The sequence below is a fragment of the Ailuropoda melanoleuca genome, chromosome 16, assembly GCF_002007445.2.
Source record: "Ailuropoda melanoleuca isolate Jingjing chromosome 16, ASM200744v2, whole genome shotgun sequence".
Classification (NCBI taxonomy): Eukaryota; Metazoa; Chordata; class Mammalia; order Carnivora; family Ursidae; genus Ailuropoda; species Ailuropoda melanoleuca.
The window spans coordinates 19,139,375-19,153,820 of NC_048233.1; the positions used below are offsets into that span (position 1 = coordinate 19,139,375).

At 37.8% G+C, this 14,446-nt stretch overlaps 1 protein-coding gene across 1 annotated transcript in view; it reads right to left on the reverse strand.

The window, feature by feature from the left end:
* The window catches only part of SLCO1A2 (solute carrier organic anion transporter family member 1A2), a 111,961-nt gene extending 109,660 nt beyond the window's left edge, over positions 1 to 2,301 (reverse strand). Inside the window, exon 1 of the mRNA XM_019807321.2 lies at positions 2,056 to 2,301. The gene's annotated coding sequence lies outside the window, so the exon portion shown is untranslated. The remainder of the gene's footprint in view (positions 1 to 2,055) is intronic.
* Positions 2,302 to 14,446: the final 12,145 nt, after the last annotated feature.

Here is a 14,446-nt window from a genome sequence, read left to right on the forward strand (position 1 = left end):
TATATTTCCCTAAAGTGGATGAAATCACAGATTGTTACTGCCAGAAAGATTTCTAATTTATAAGACAAAAATGTTGGCAAGGCAAACCAATGTGGAACCCAGTCTACATTATCCCATTCTTTTCCTACATTAGCAACACAATACAGCTTATATCACATATTTAGGCGACATTTTGGAACACCCAGGGTCCTGCTGCCACATCTGAATTAATTCTAATTTTTAAACCCAAGTAACCTAAATACCTCTGATTTTTTGGGACTGCCACAGGACCATCTAGTTAGCTCTTGTCAGGATTTCTAGAATTGGCTCAAATAGGAGATATCTAAATCTTCTTGCTAGATCCTAAAAAGATTAGACATCTACATGGCATGTAATGAAAAATGAGATAAATGATATAAAGTACCTATGAAGAAAACCTGACATATTGTAAGTTTCAATAATTGGTAGTTCCTGCTGCCTCTATTGCTAGACAAAATAACTAAAAAGTTGTCAAGCTTGAGCTTCATCTTATCCTTGTTCTGCCTCTAAATAGTTGTATTAAAGTAACTCTCTTTTTTTTTAAGTAATCCCTACACCCAATGTGGGACTCAAACACATGACCCTGAGATCAAGAGTCACATGCTCTTCTGACTGAACCAGCCAAGTGCCGCTCTGTTAAGTAACTCTTTTTTTTTTTTTAAAGATTTTATTTATTTATTCGACAGAGAGAGAGACAGCCAGCGAGAGAGGGAACACAAACAGGGAGAGTGGGAGAGGAAGAAACAGGCTCATAGCAGAGGAGCCTGACGTGGGGCTCGATCCCATAACACCGGGATCACGCCCTGAGCCGAAGGCAGACGCTTAAACCGCTGTGCCACCCAGGTGCCCCTCTGTTAAGTAACTCTTAAGACATTTTCTACTTTCTGTCCTCATTTCAGAGATAGGACATGCAATCCAAATTTACATCCTGTCTTTTAAAAAATAAATAGCTATTCTGAAGATTTAAAATACTATGTAATTTTCTGAAATTCACATCATTATTATAAATGATATATTCAACTTAAAAATATCTCCCTATAAAAGGGATATATATATATATATATATATATATGATTTTTTTTAATAAAAAGTGACCCAAATTTGACTCATATGCTTTTACTGTCCTTACCAACCCCTATCCTGACATATATGAAATACTTTTAAATCTAAATCTATTTCCGTGATTCATAAAGATGTCTTCAGACTAAATGGTAAAATGTTAGGTATGTGTAGAAAATTCTTAAGTAGAACTAAACACAGTATACTGAAGTAAAGGGAGGGTTGAAGGAAGGCAAATATATAATTCTGGTGTCTTTCTGAGAAAGTCCATGTTTACTGAAAGGGATGTGTTATTTAAAAAAGACTTTAAAGTTGAAATAATTCACCCTTGTGCTCCTGAGCAGTATTTACATTTACATACAGAAATAGATGGCAAGTACAAGCCCCTTGAGCAAATGGGATTTATGATATCAGACAAAAAGCCTTACTCTTCTCCCTCCACTGCCTGCAGAATTTACTTTATGGGGCCAGTTCTTTCCTGATACTAAATGGAATCTCAGACAGGTTGCACTACTTTCTGTTGAAGAAGGAAGGAAAGAAAGAAAGAAAGAAAGAAGAAAGAAAGAAAGAAGAAAGAAAGAAAGAAAGAAAGAAAGAAAGAAAGAAAGAAAGAAAAAGAAAGAAAGAAAGAAAGAAAGAAAGAAAGAAAGAAGAAGGAAAGAAAGAAAGAAAGAAAGAAAGAAAGAAAGAAAGAAAGAAAGAAAATGAAGAAAGAAAATGAAGAAAGAAAGTTAGGAAGAAAGAAAAAGAAAGCCCTCTGGTCATGTTAGTCCCATAAAAGGGAATTTGAGCTTCATTTAAATTGCAGCTTCTTTCCTCCCACTACAACATATCCAAATCCTACAGTTGAGAAAAAGGTTCCTGGTTGTTTCTCTCTGTTCTGTGCCAGCTTCTTCTGGCCTCTCTCTCCAGCCCCACCCACCCCTCCCCCCACAGCTGGACAAGGTTACTTCTGTGTCCTCCAGAGTTGAAACTTACATGACGGATGTTAACAGGGAAGGAAATGTCATCCTTGCTTTCTCTGGCCTGCAGAGTTATTTAAAACAGACTCTCCTGGCCTTTCCGTGGTCTTTGGAGGTACTCCCCTTCGATCACTAAACTGCAGTGTCCTCGGCAGGGTAAATGCACTTCCTCTGACAGTCACACACAATTTCTTCAAATTTTTACGTGCACCATACACTTTTAGCCTCTCTGATGAGGTCTCATCACTGCTCCATATAATCCAATCAGTCCAGATATAAGAGAGACCCAAACTAGTGCCTGATGACCCCCCATTGACTAGGATGTTGTTCCTTTTCAAATGTAGCTCTGGCTTCCTTCCACCTCCTCGCAGGAGTTTCCACCCACAGCCTTGCCTTCTAGACTTTTTTAGCATGAGTCAGACACCAATTCCTGTGTCCTTCAAACTGCAGAGGACATATATAAACCACTCTGAGCAAACTTCTGAGCGTCGTGTTCACTAGGCTTGAGGTCAGGCAAACACTGCCCTGGAATTGAAAAAGATGGTAGGCACCTGCCCGAGGAGACACTAAAATCTTCTGTGATACTAATCTGATTAAAACAGAAAGCCATGGGCAAAAAAAAAGTAGGCAAAGAAGTCACTGGTACAGAATCGAGTCCATTACTACACCCAGTAAAAATGAAAATGTAATATATGATAAATACCTCAATAATAGTTCATCAGGAAAAATGCAGTTTATTTAATAAGTGATATCAGTATCATAATTAGATCTCCATCTAGAGTGTTAGCCCTCCCCAACATCATGTTCAAAAATGAAAAGAGCAATGGATTAAAGATTTAATGTAAAAAATACAAATATTTTTAAAAGATAGGGAAGTGTGAGGGTCAGAAAAAAAAAACTCTTCAAAAAAACCCAAAAACAAAAAAACCAAAGGGCACCTGGGTGGCTCAGTTAGTTAAGTGTCTGCTCCTTGATTTTGGTTCAGGTAGGTCATGGGTTCCGCGCTCAACAGGGAGTCAGCTTGAAGAGTCTCTCTCTCTGCCCCTACTGCCCCGCTCCAAAGTAAATAAATAAATCTTAAAAAAAAAAAAAAGCAAGAAACTATAATGGAAAAAATTTACAGAGTTGACTTCTTAACAATACAAATTACACAAAAGCAAAACAATATTATAAGTAAGGTATAAAGAGAGAGAGAGAAAGAGATGGAAAAAAGTTTGAAATATATGAAGAGGCAGAGGCTTATATCTCTAATGCGGAAAAAGAACTCTTGCAAATCAATAAGAAAAGAAACAAATGTGGGTAGGAGCTGGGGTTCATAAAAGAGGAAATGCAAATGGACCAAAAAGTTTATAAAAAACATTTTGTAAAAGATGCCAAATCTCACTAGCAGCTAAGGAAATGCAACTCAAAACAACACGATACCCTCACTCTTTTTCATATAACAAATCAACAAAATTTTTGAAAATTCATAACATTTAGTGTGTGGAGTATAAAAATGGAGAAGTTGTGAATTGCAGTACACATTTTTTCTGTGATGAAACTTTTGGAAATCTATTCTATAGGAATGGACATATTTCTTTCTAAGGGGATATAGGTCATGAATAATTTAGATTTATGTGCTGACCTAGAGGAATGTATAAGGTACACAGTTAAATGAATACAGCAACAAGGTAGGTCACATATATAATGATGATCCTATCCATATGAATAAAAGTAGGTGGAACATATGTATATAATTATATATGTCATATATATTTTTATGTGAGTATGGAAAGAAATATAAATGACATACACCAAATTGGCTTTTTATATTTTTGTGTCATCCCTGGGATTATAAAAAATAACTTTCTCATTTTTTTTTTTTTAGAGGCAGAGAGCATGCATGCACAAGTGGTGGTGGAGGGGGAGAGAAAGAGGGAGAGAGAGAATCTTAAGAGGGTTCCACAGTCAGCACAGAGCCCACACAGGGCTTGATCTCATGACTGCAAGATCATGACCTGAGCTGAAACCAAGAGTTGGATGCTTAACTAATTGAACCACCCAGGTACCCCTCTCATTTTTGAACTTTGAAAGAAAACACCAATAAGTGTGGTGTGGTGTGTGTGTGTGTGTGTGTGTGTGTGTGTGTGTAGTATAGACAGCTAATGCTCTAGGATTTCAAGGAAGGGAGAAAGAGGGAACATGGGGGACATGGAGAACATGGGGCTTGATCAGAATAAGTATGGGTTTGGAGAAATTAGATAAACAAAGAGGGGTCTTTCAGACCATGGGCAAAGCAAGAGGAAAGAAATATTATCTGGAATAACTTCGACTCACTTCAAATGCTCTAAACCACTTGCAACTACATATAGAAAAAAGTCAAAGTGTATGTCCATATATTTATGTGTGGACAAGCAATATTATTATTATTCATGATCTAGCAGTACGCAGAATTTTTGTCACTATCGGGAAATTATAGACAAGGTATATATATATTCTTATACATAAGAAATATAAGAGTCTTATATTTCTGAGTATTAAATTTACCTTACATTTTTTTCAAAGCAAAAAATAACTGAATTGCAACTCACAACAACCCAAATAAATGAACTCCCTTTACCTTATCATTGACCATCCTCTCCATTCACTGCTGCTTCTATACTGTAAGATCATCAGATTTTTAAAAAATTACACATTGAGTAACCAATATGTATAAATCTCGGCACACATGTAACACAAGTGAGCTTCTTGCCCTGAGAGAATCAGAGTTATATAAATAAAGGGATCTTTGTTTATATAAGTTTTAATCCTTTGATAAAGTTTCTTTGGCTCTGAGGGTTACTGAAAACAGGTTATAGAAAAGATTAGTCACTTGGAACCAGATGCTCCTCCCTTGCTGTTTTTCTTAACAGTTAACCCTTACATGGTTGTGACTCTGACCAAGACACCGTGTTAAAAGAGTAAAAAAAAACTTGGTTAGTGAGTAAGTAATAAGTTAATAAGTATTTAACTTGCTAAGCCTTCAGTATTTTTCTTTTGTGCCTTAACAAGTCTTTTGGATCAAAGAATTACTTACTATTTACTCATTTATTAAACAAAATGCTAATATGTTAAGCATTAGTTCAATTTTCTGGGTGACTGGATAACTTAAGAAAAGATGACACTGGGACACCTGGGTGGCTCAGTGAGTTAAGTGTCTGCCTTCAGCTCGGGTCATGATCCCAGGATGCTGGGATTGAGCCCCACATCAGGCTCCTTGCTCAGCGGGGAGCCTGCCTCTCCCTCTGCCTGAGCTCCCCCTGCTTGTGCTCTCTGTCTCTCTCCAACAAATCAATAAATAAAATATTTTAAAACAAACAAACAAAAAAAGATGATACCAAAACAGGAATAAACTTGGAAGCAATAAACTTGGAACAGTGCTGTGGACAGGAACATTCATTTCTGTAGGGTGCCGCCAACGTTTCTGAACAGTGGACTGGTGGGAGAAAACCAATGTTTACTAATTCTTCCATTGGTACCTTGCTACCCAGATTGGATGAGTGAAAAATTAGGGGCTATGTCATGTGCTGAGGTGATCATATCCAGGTAAAATGGGTGAAAGATGAAAGAATGGTTGGATTAACATGCAAAAATGCTATGGAATGCTTACAAGCAGTGGTTACCAGCTCCAACGCTACAAGTTGTGATCTTGGACAAGTTCATTAGCCTCAGTTTTTTAACCCATGCTAAGGGGTAATAATGGCACCTCCATCAAATAATGGCTGAGATGATCATTCTTTCATTCAACAAATATTTGCTGAGTGCCTATTCTATGCCAAATGCTCTCCCAGGTGGTAAGAAGTCTAGATCTCTACTTCATGGATGTTTGTTCTGATTGAAGGAAGACAATAAACAAGTCAACTTAATAAGATTAAAAGGGAATCTTTCCCTCTTACTAGGCCTCCTTAATAAATATATTAAAAAGGGACGCCTGGGTGGCACAGCGGTTAAAGCGTCTGCCTTCGGCTCAGGGCGTGATCCCGGCGTTATGGGATCGAGCCCCACATCAGGCTCNTTATTAAAAAAAAAAACTCTCAGGAGCTTGGAGAGAGGCAGGATCAAGATGGGACTTATCAATGTTTTCTGAGCTGAGATGTTTTTCTGAGACCAATCTACAAACTCTGTCTGTCTACACTTCAATTGTCTGTGTACTTTTAAGCTTGAAGCTGTTAAGAAACAAAAGTAAGCTTTATTTTACCAGCCATTCAGAAATTGTTTTAAGATAGCTGTGGGGGATCTTTGGATATATTTTTTTCCATCCTCATTTTTAAAGTAAATAAGACATTCACTTTTTGCAGTGACTGTGTTCTGTCTTGTCTGTAAGCACCCCCTCAACAACAACAACAACACACACACACACACACACACACACACACACACACTAAAAGTGTAGCCTGCTTTCCTGACACATATGCCTGCCTGCCTAGGACTTTTATTTGGCAACTTATAGGACCAGCATTTTCAACACGATGTTAATCATGCTGGATTTTCATCTGCAGGGAAGGGACTGGAATACTCCTTTAGTAAACAGCTTCTCTACTGGACTCACTAGCCAAGTGTGGAGGAACATACACACAGGTCTTTGGATGCAGCACAGCCTATGGTAAATAATACTAAACATTGTTAAGGAATCTAAGTAGACGTTGGAAGTGAGACAAAGTCAACTGTGACAGCTTAAAGGACGTTGTGTTTCACTGTGGCTGGGGTAGATATTTATTCAAAGAAGAGACATCCAAAAATAACAGAGAAGCCTCCTTTAAACTCTTTTTATTGTTTGCTTCCCTCAAGTCTTCATCTCAAATTTGCAGCTCTGGACATGGTGTTCTTTGGCAATAATTCCCCTGTAAAGATCCTATAGTCTGGATCGTAGGGTTGTGTTTCTTCTCATAATGGAAGTTGTGGCAACTGTTGAGGGATAACTCATTAAACCCTAAGTTCTGGCCTAAATACCATCTCACCACACTGGCAAACATGCTGTATTAATGCCTGTTCCCCCACCATAAAATATACAGACTAACCATTGGATGGATAAGACTGAACAGGGTTCAGAAGACTATGCTATGGAGCCAAATCTGGCCTGCCGCTTACGTTTGTAATCAAAGATTTATTGGGACACAGCCACACTCAACCATTTAAATTTTATCCCTGGCTACTATCAACGAAAGCACTGAATAGTTGTGACAATGATTTTATAGCCTGCGAAGCCTAAAATGTTTAGTGTTTATCCCTTTATAAAAACAAGTTTGCTGACCTCTAGTATAGAATAGTGCTTCTGGTAGCAGCAATGCCAGTGTGGAGTCATATCAGCAGAAATTCTGATAAAAATTGGGACTGACACCTATCCAGATAACAATGTGAAGTGTTGGAATGAATCCATGTGTGGCTAGTGACCACTACAACTCTTGTCTCAAATAACCTTTGAGATCGTCGTTATATCACTGAGTTGTAAGGTTCAGAAGCTTCCTTCAGTCTGCACATCCTGCTATCCCTCTCTGAACTTCAAACACATTATGTGTGTTCTCTTCACTTCAGTGCACACACTCTTTCCTCTCAGTGAGCACTGGTTAGTCAGGGAGATCCCTCATAACTTTTTAAAATCTATTTAAATAGTATTTATTTTTTCAAGTTTTATTTAAATTCCAGTTAGTAAAGCTACAGTGTAACATTAGTTTCAGGTGTACAACTTAGTGAGTCAACACTTACATAACACCCAGTGCTCATCACAAATGCACTCCTTCTCCCCATCACCTATTTAACCCATCCCCCACCCATTTCCCCTCTGGTAACCATCACTTTGTTCTCTATAGTTAAAAGTCTGTTTTTTGGTTTGCCTCTCTCTTTTTCTCCCCTATAATTGTTTTGTTTCTTAAATTCTACACATGTGTGAAATCACGTGGTATTTGCCTTTCTCTCACTGTCTTACTTTGCTTACTGTAATACTCATTAGCTCCATCTGCATCATTGCAAATGACAAGACTTCAGTCTTTTTATGGCTGAGTAATATTCCATTGCATGTATATACCATATCTTCTTTATCCATTCATGGGCATAGCAACTTCTCACTAGATATGCCTCCTGGGGTAAGGGAAACAAAGGCAAAAAAACAACAACAACAACAACAAAACTATTGGGACTTCATCAAAATAAAAAGTTTCTGTACAGTAAAGGAAACAATAAAATTGAAAAGTTTTAGGAATGGGAGAAAATATTTGCAAAGGATTTCTCTGATAAAAGGTTAGTATCCAAAATATATTTTAAAAACTTAACACAATTCAACACCCAAAAAACAAATAATCCAGTCAAGACATGGGCAGAAGACATGAATAGACATTTTTCTGAAGATTACATACACATGGCCAACAGATACATGAAAAGATGTTCAATGTCACTCATCATCAGGGAAATACAAATCAAAATCACAGTGAGATATCACCTTACACCTGACCGAATGGCTAAAATCAATAACACAAGAAACAACAAGTATTGACAAGGATGTGGAGAAAGGGGAACTCTCTTGCACTGCTGGTGGGAATGCAAACTGGTGAAACCACTCTGGAAAACATGGAGAGTCCTCAAAAAGTTAAAAATAGAACTACCTTATGATCCAGCAATTGCACTATTATGTATTTACTCAATGAATAAAAAAAAAACTAATTAAAAGGGATACATGCATCCCTCATATTTTTTTCTGTGCTCTGTTTTTAAAATGTAGAAAGTAACTCTTTAAGGAAATCATTCATTTAGACAAAAAATATATTTTATGGGGCCTCAGGAACACAGAATTCCTTTAATCATATCTCTTGGTTTACTTGTTCCCATCTTTGTCCATGCATGGATGCTTTTACTTGCAAAATCTAAGATCTTATCAATAAACTGCATCTAACTGTCTGATTTTCCCCACCAACCCACCTCCTGTCTCACCTAGTTCAAAGTAACAATCCACTTCAATCTTGTGTTCATTGTGAATCTTTCATTCATCATTCCTTTGTTTTCATTTTTATGTATTTTTGCATTTATGCATATTTCTAAGGAGAGAGAGTGTGTGTATGCACACCCATGCATGCATGTATGTGTTTAATTGTTTTAAACTTTTTTAAAAAGATTTTTATTTATTTATGTGACAGAGAGACAGCCAGTGAGAGAGGGAACATAGCAGGGGAGTGGGAGAGGAAGAAGCAGGCTCATAGCAGAGGAGCCCGATGTGGGACTTGATCCTGGAACACCGGGATCACGCCCTGAGCCGAAGGCAGACGCTTAAGGACTGTGCTACCCAGGCGCCCCTGTTTTAAACTTTATAAAGAAAATTTCAGGCTGTGTATAATTTGAGGGGACTCAATTTTTTTCACCTATTGCTATGACTCATTCATTTTGTTGGATATAATATCATCACAGTTAATTCATTTTTATTGTCAAATAAAACTTCATTGGGTGGATGTACCACAGTTAAGTCATCTACTTTCCTGTTAAGGACATGTGGGTTTGTGAGATCATGGAAAATATATATTGATCTCTGCTCCCTGTTCCTGCAGAGTGCTCCTAAAACCCTTACTTCCTAAGTGATAAGAACACTAAGAGTATCTTGTTCTAATATTTGTTTTTGACCCCATCCCTGACATAGGGTTCCTGGATATTCTATTGAGGCAACTCTAGGTGAGCTCCTGGGATGGCTCCTGGATGGGGGCTGGTCACCAGAAAGACCAAACCATGATTAGAAGCTTGGAATTTTCAGTTTCACCTCCCACCTCATCTTCCAGTGTGAGGAGAGAAGCTTGAAATGGACTTACACATTGATCATGTTTATGTGAGGCAGCCTCTATAAAATCCCAGTAGTATGGGATCCAGAGAGCATCCAGGTTGGAGAACACACCCTCATACCAGGAGGGTGGCACACAATTACATAGGGACAGAAGAGCCTGCACTTGAGACCCTCCCAGACCTTGCCATATGTATGTCCTCATCTGACTGTTCATCTGTGTTCTTTACCATATATTTAACAAACTGGTCAATATAAGTAAGTGTTTCCCTGAGTTCTGTGAGCTACTCTAGCAAATTAATCAAACCCGAGGAAGGATCATGTGAACCTGTGATTTGTAGAATAGAAGTTGTGGGTAACCTGGGGATCTACTACTTGTGGTTGGCATCTGAAGTTGGGGGCAGTCTTGTGGGACTGAGGCCTTAGTGAGATTGGATGCTATCTCTAGGTAGATTGTGTTAGAACTGAGTAAAATTGTAGGACACCCAGCTAGTGTTACAGAGAATTGCTTGATGTGGGGAAAACCTCACACACGTCTTGTAACTACAGGGTCAGAAGTCCAGTATGCTATGAGTGTGGTAGTGATGTCAAAGTAAAGGAGACACACAGGAAGAAATATAGGAGGAAAGAACTGGATTTTTCCCTGCTCAAAGGGAGAGCTGTAGTTTTCAAACACAGAACTGCTTCTCCGGGTTTTGCTGGTAAAAAGATCTCTTGTTGTACAAGTGCAAAAATTTCTTTTGAAAACAGACTTACCTGTGGAAGGATGCAACCAAGGGGATGTGAATGTTCAAATTTCAGCGGTAAATCCAAACTCTTTGCTAGTACTTATGTTACTTTATACTCAGCAGCAATGCATGGACAATGTTATTGAAATATAGACTTTGTATTTTCAAACTTTTACATTTTTCTCAAAAGGATGGGTATAAAATGACGTCTCATGATTGTGATGTGTAATTCCCTGATTAATAAAGATTGAACGTTTTCTTTATATGTTTATTGGCTATATGTGTATCTTCTGTGATATGCCAGCTCATTTCTCTGGTCTATTTTTCTAATGGGCTGTTTGTGCTCTTCTTATCGACGAGTAGGGTTCTTTTATATTACTTATCCTAATCTATTAGTTGTAGGCATTGTAAATATTTTCTCCCACTTTGTTACTTGTCATTTCATTCTTTATTTCAGCTTTTGATGAACAAAAATTTTTATTTTTAGTATAGTCAAGTTTTTCAGTTTTTAAAAATGTATTGCCAATGTCTATTTGTGACAAGAAAACCCTGTCCAAAAATATTTTATTTAAATTCAATTAATTAACATACAGTGTATTATTAGTTTCAGAGGTAGAGTTCAGTGATTCATCAGTTGCATACAACACTCAGTGCTCATTACATCACAAGACCTCCTTAATGCCCCTCACCCAGTTACCCTATTCCCCACCAAACTCCTCTCCAGCAACTCTCAGTTTGTTTCCTATGATTAAGAGTCTCGGGGTGCCTGGGTGGCTAGTTCAGTTAAGTGTCTGCCTTCAGCTCAGGTCATGACACCAGGGTCCTGGGATTGAGCCCCATGTCGGGCTTCTTGCTCAGCAGGAATTCTGCCTCTCCCTCTACTCCTCCACCTGCTTGTGCACGCTCTCCCTCTCTCAAATAAATAAATAAAATCTTTTTTTTAAGAATCTCTTATGTTTTGTCTCCCTCTCTGATTCTGTCTTGTTTTATTTTTCCTTCCCTTCCCTTATGATCCTCTGTTTTGTTTCTTGAATTCCACATATGAGTTAAATCATATAACTGTCTTTCTCTGATTGACTTATTTCACTTAGCATAATACCCTCTAGTTCCATCTATATCATTGCAACTAGTAAGATTTCACTTTTTGATGGCTGAGTAATATTCCATTTTATACACACACACACACACACACACACACACACACGTATATATATAAATACACACCACTTCTTCTTTATCCATTCATCTGCAAGTGGACATCTGGGCTCTTCCCATAGTTTTGCTATTGTGGACATCGCTGCTATAAACATTGGAGTGCAGGTACCCCTTCAGATCACTATGTTTGTATCCTTTGGGTAAATACCAGTAGTGCAATTGCTGGATCCTAGGGTAGCTCTCTACTTTCAACTTTTTGAGGAATCTCCACAGTATTTTCCAGAGTGATTGTACCAGCTTGTATTTCCACCAACAGTGTAAGAGGGTTCCCCCTTTCTCCACATCCTTGCCAACAATTCTTGTTTCCTGTCTTGTTAATTTTAGCCATTCTGACTGATGTGGGGTGGTACCTCATTGTGGTTTTGATTTGTATTTCCCTGCTGCTGAGTGATGTTGAACATTTTTCATGTGTTTGTTGGCCATTTGTATGTTTTCTTTGGAGAAACATCTGTTCATGTCTTCTGTCCATTTTTTGACTGGCTTATTTGTTTTTTGGGTATTGACTTTGAGAAGTTCTTTATAGATTTTGGATACTAGCCCTTTATCTGATAAGATTTTTGCAAATATCTTCTCACATTCTGTTGGTTGTCTTTCAGTTTTGTCGACTGTTTCTTTTGCTGTGCAAAAGCTTTTTATCTTGAGTCCTAATAGTTCATTTTTGCTTTCTATCTCTTGCCTTAGGAGATGTGTCTATCAAGAGGTTGCTGCAGCTGAGGTCAAAGAGGTTGCCACCTGTGTTCTTCTCTAGGATTTTGGTGGATTCCTGTCTCATATTTAGGTCTTTCATCCGTCTTGAGTTTGCTTTCGTGTATGGTCTAAGAAAATGGTCTAGTTCCATTCTTCTACACGTGGCTGTCCAATTTTCCCAACACCATTTGTTGAAGCGACTGTCTTTTTTACATTGAATATTCTTTCCTGCTTTGACAAAGATTAGTTGTCCATAGAATTGAGGGTCCATTTCTGGGTTCTCTATTCTGTTCCATTGATCTATGTGTCAGTTTTTGTGCCAGTACTATACTGTCTTGATGATTATAGCTTTGTAATAGAGTTTGAAGTCTGGTATTGTGATGCAACCAGATTTGGTTTTCTTTTTCAACATTCCTCTGGCTGTTTGGAGTCTTTTCTGGTTCCATGCAAATTTGTGATAATTTGTTGCAGCTCTGTAAAAAATGTTGATGCTATATTGATAGGGATTGCATTGAATGTGTAGATGGCTCTACACATTTTAACAATATTTATTCTTCTAATCCATGGGCATGGAATGTTTTTCCGTCTTTTTGTGTCTTCTTCAAGTTCTTTCATAAGTGTTCTATAGTTTTCAGAGTGCAGATCCTTTACCTCTTTGGTTAGGTTTATTTCTAGGTATCTTATGCCATCTTTGGTGCAGTTATAAATGGGATCAATTCCTTAATTTCTCTTTCTTCTGTCTCATTGTTAGTTAATATAAATGCAACTGATTTCTGAGCATTGATTTTATATTCTGCCACTTTACTGAATTCCTGTATGAGTTTAGCAACTTTTGGGTGGAGTCTTTAGGGTTTTCCACATAGAGTATCATGTCATCTGCGAAAAGTGAGAGTTTGACTTCTTCTCTGCCAGTTCGGATTCCTTTTGTTTCTCTTTGTTGTCTGATTCCTGAGGCTAGGACTTCAGATACTATGTTGAACAACAGTGGTGATAGTGGACATCCCTGCCATGTTCCTGACCTTAGGGGCAAAGCTCTCAGTGTTTCCCATTGAGAATGATATTTGCTGTGGGCTTTTCACATACGGCTTTTATGATGTTAAGGTATGTTTCCTCTATCCCTACACTGTGGAGAGTTTTAATCAACAAAGGATGCTATATTTTGTCAAATGCTTTTTCTGCACCAATTGAGAGGATCATACGGTTCTTCTCCTTTCTTTCATTAATGTACTGTATCACAGTGATTGATTTGCAGATGTTGAACCACCCTTGCGGTCCAGGAAAAAAATCTCACTTGGTCATGGTGAATAATCATTTTAATGTACTGTTGGATCTGATTGGCAATCTTGGTGAGAATTTTTGCATCCATATTCATCCGGGATATTTGTCTGTAATTCTCCTTTTTGGTAGGGTCTTTGTCTGGTTTTGGGATCAAAGTAATGTTGGCCTCACAGAAAGAGTTTGGATGTTTTCCTTCCATTTCTATGTTTTGAAACAGCTTCATAAGAATAGGTATTGATTATTCTTTAAATGTTTGGTAGAATCCACTGGGAGGTCATTTGATCCTGGGCTCTTGTTTGTTGTGAAATTTTTGATTGACGCTTCAATTTCTTTGCCAGTTATGGGTCTGTTCAGGTTTTATATTTCTTCCTGTTTCAGTTTTGGTAGTTTATATGTTCCTAGGAATGCATCCATTTCTTCCAGATTGCCTAATTTGTTGGCATTTAGTTGTTCTTAATATGTTCTTATAATTGTTTGTATTTCTGTAGTGTTGGTTCTGGTCTCTCCTCTTTCATTCATGATTTCATTTATTTGGGTCCTTTCTCTTTTCTTTTTGATAAGTCTGGCTAGGAGTTTATCGATCTTAATTCTTTCACAGAACCAGCTCCTAATTTCATTGATCTGTTCTATTCTTTTGGGTCCTGTATCATTGATTTCTGCCTTAATCTTTATTATTTCTCTTCTCCTGCTGGATTTAGGCTTTATTTGCTGTGCTTTCTCCAACTGTT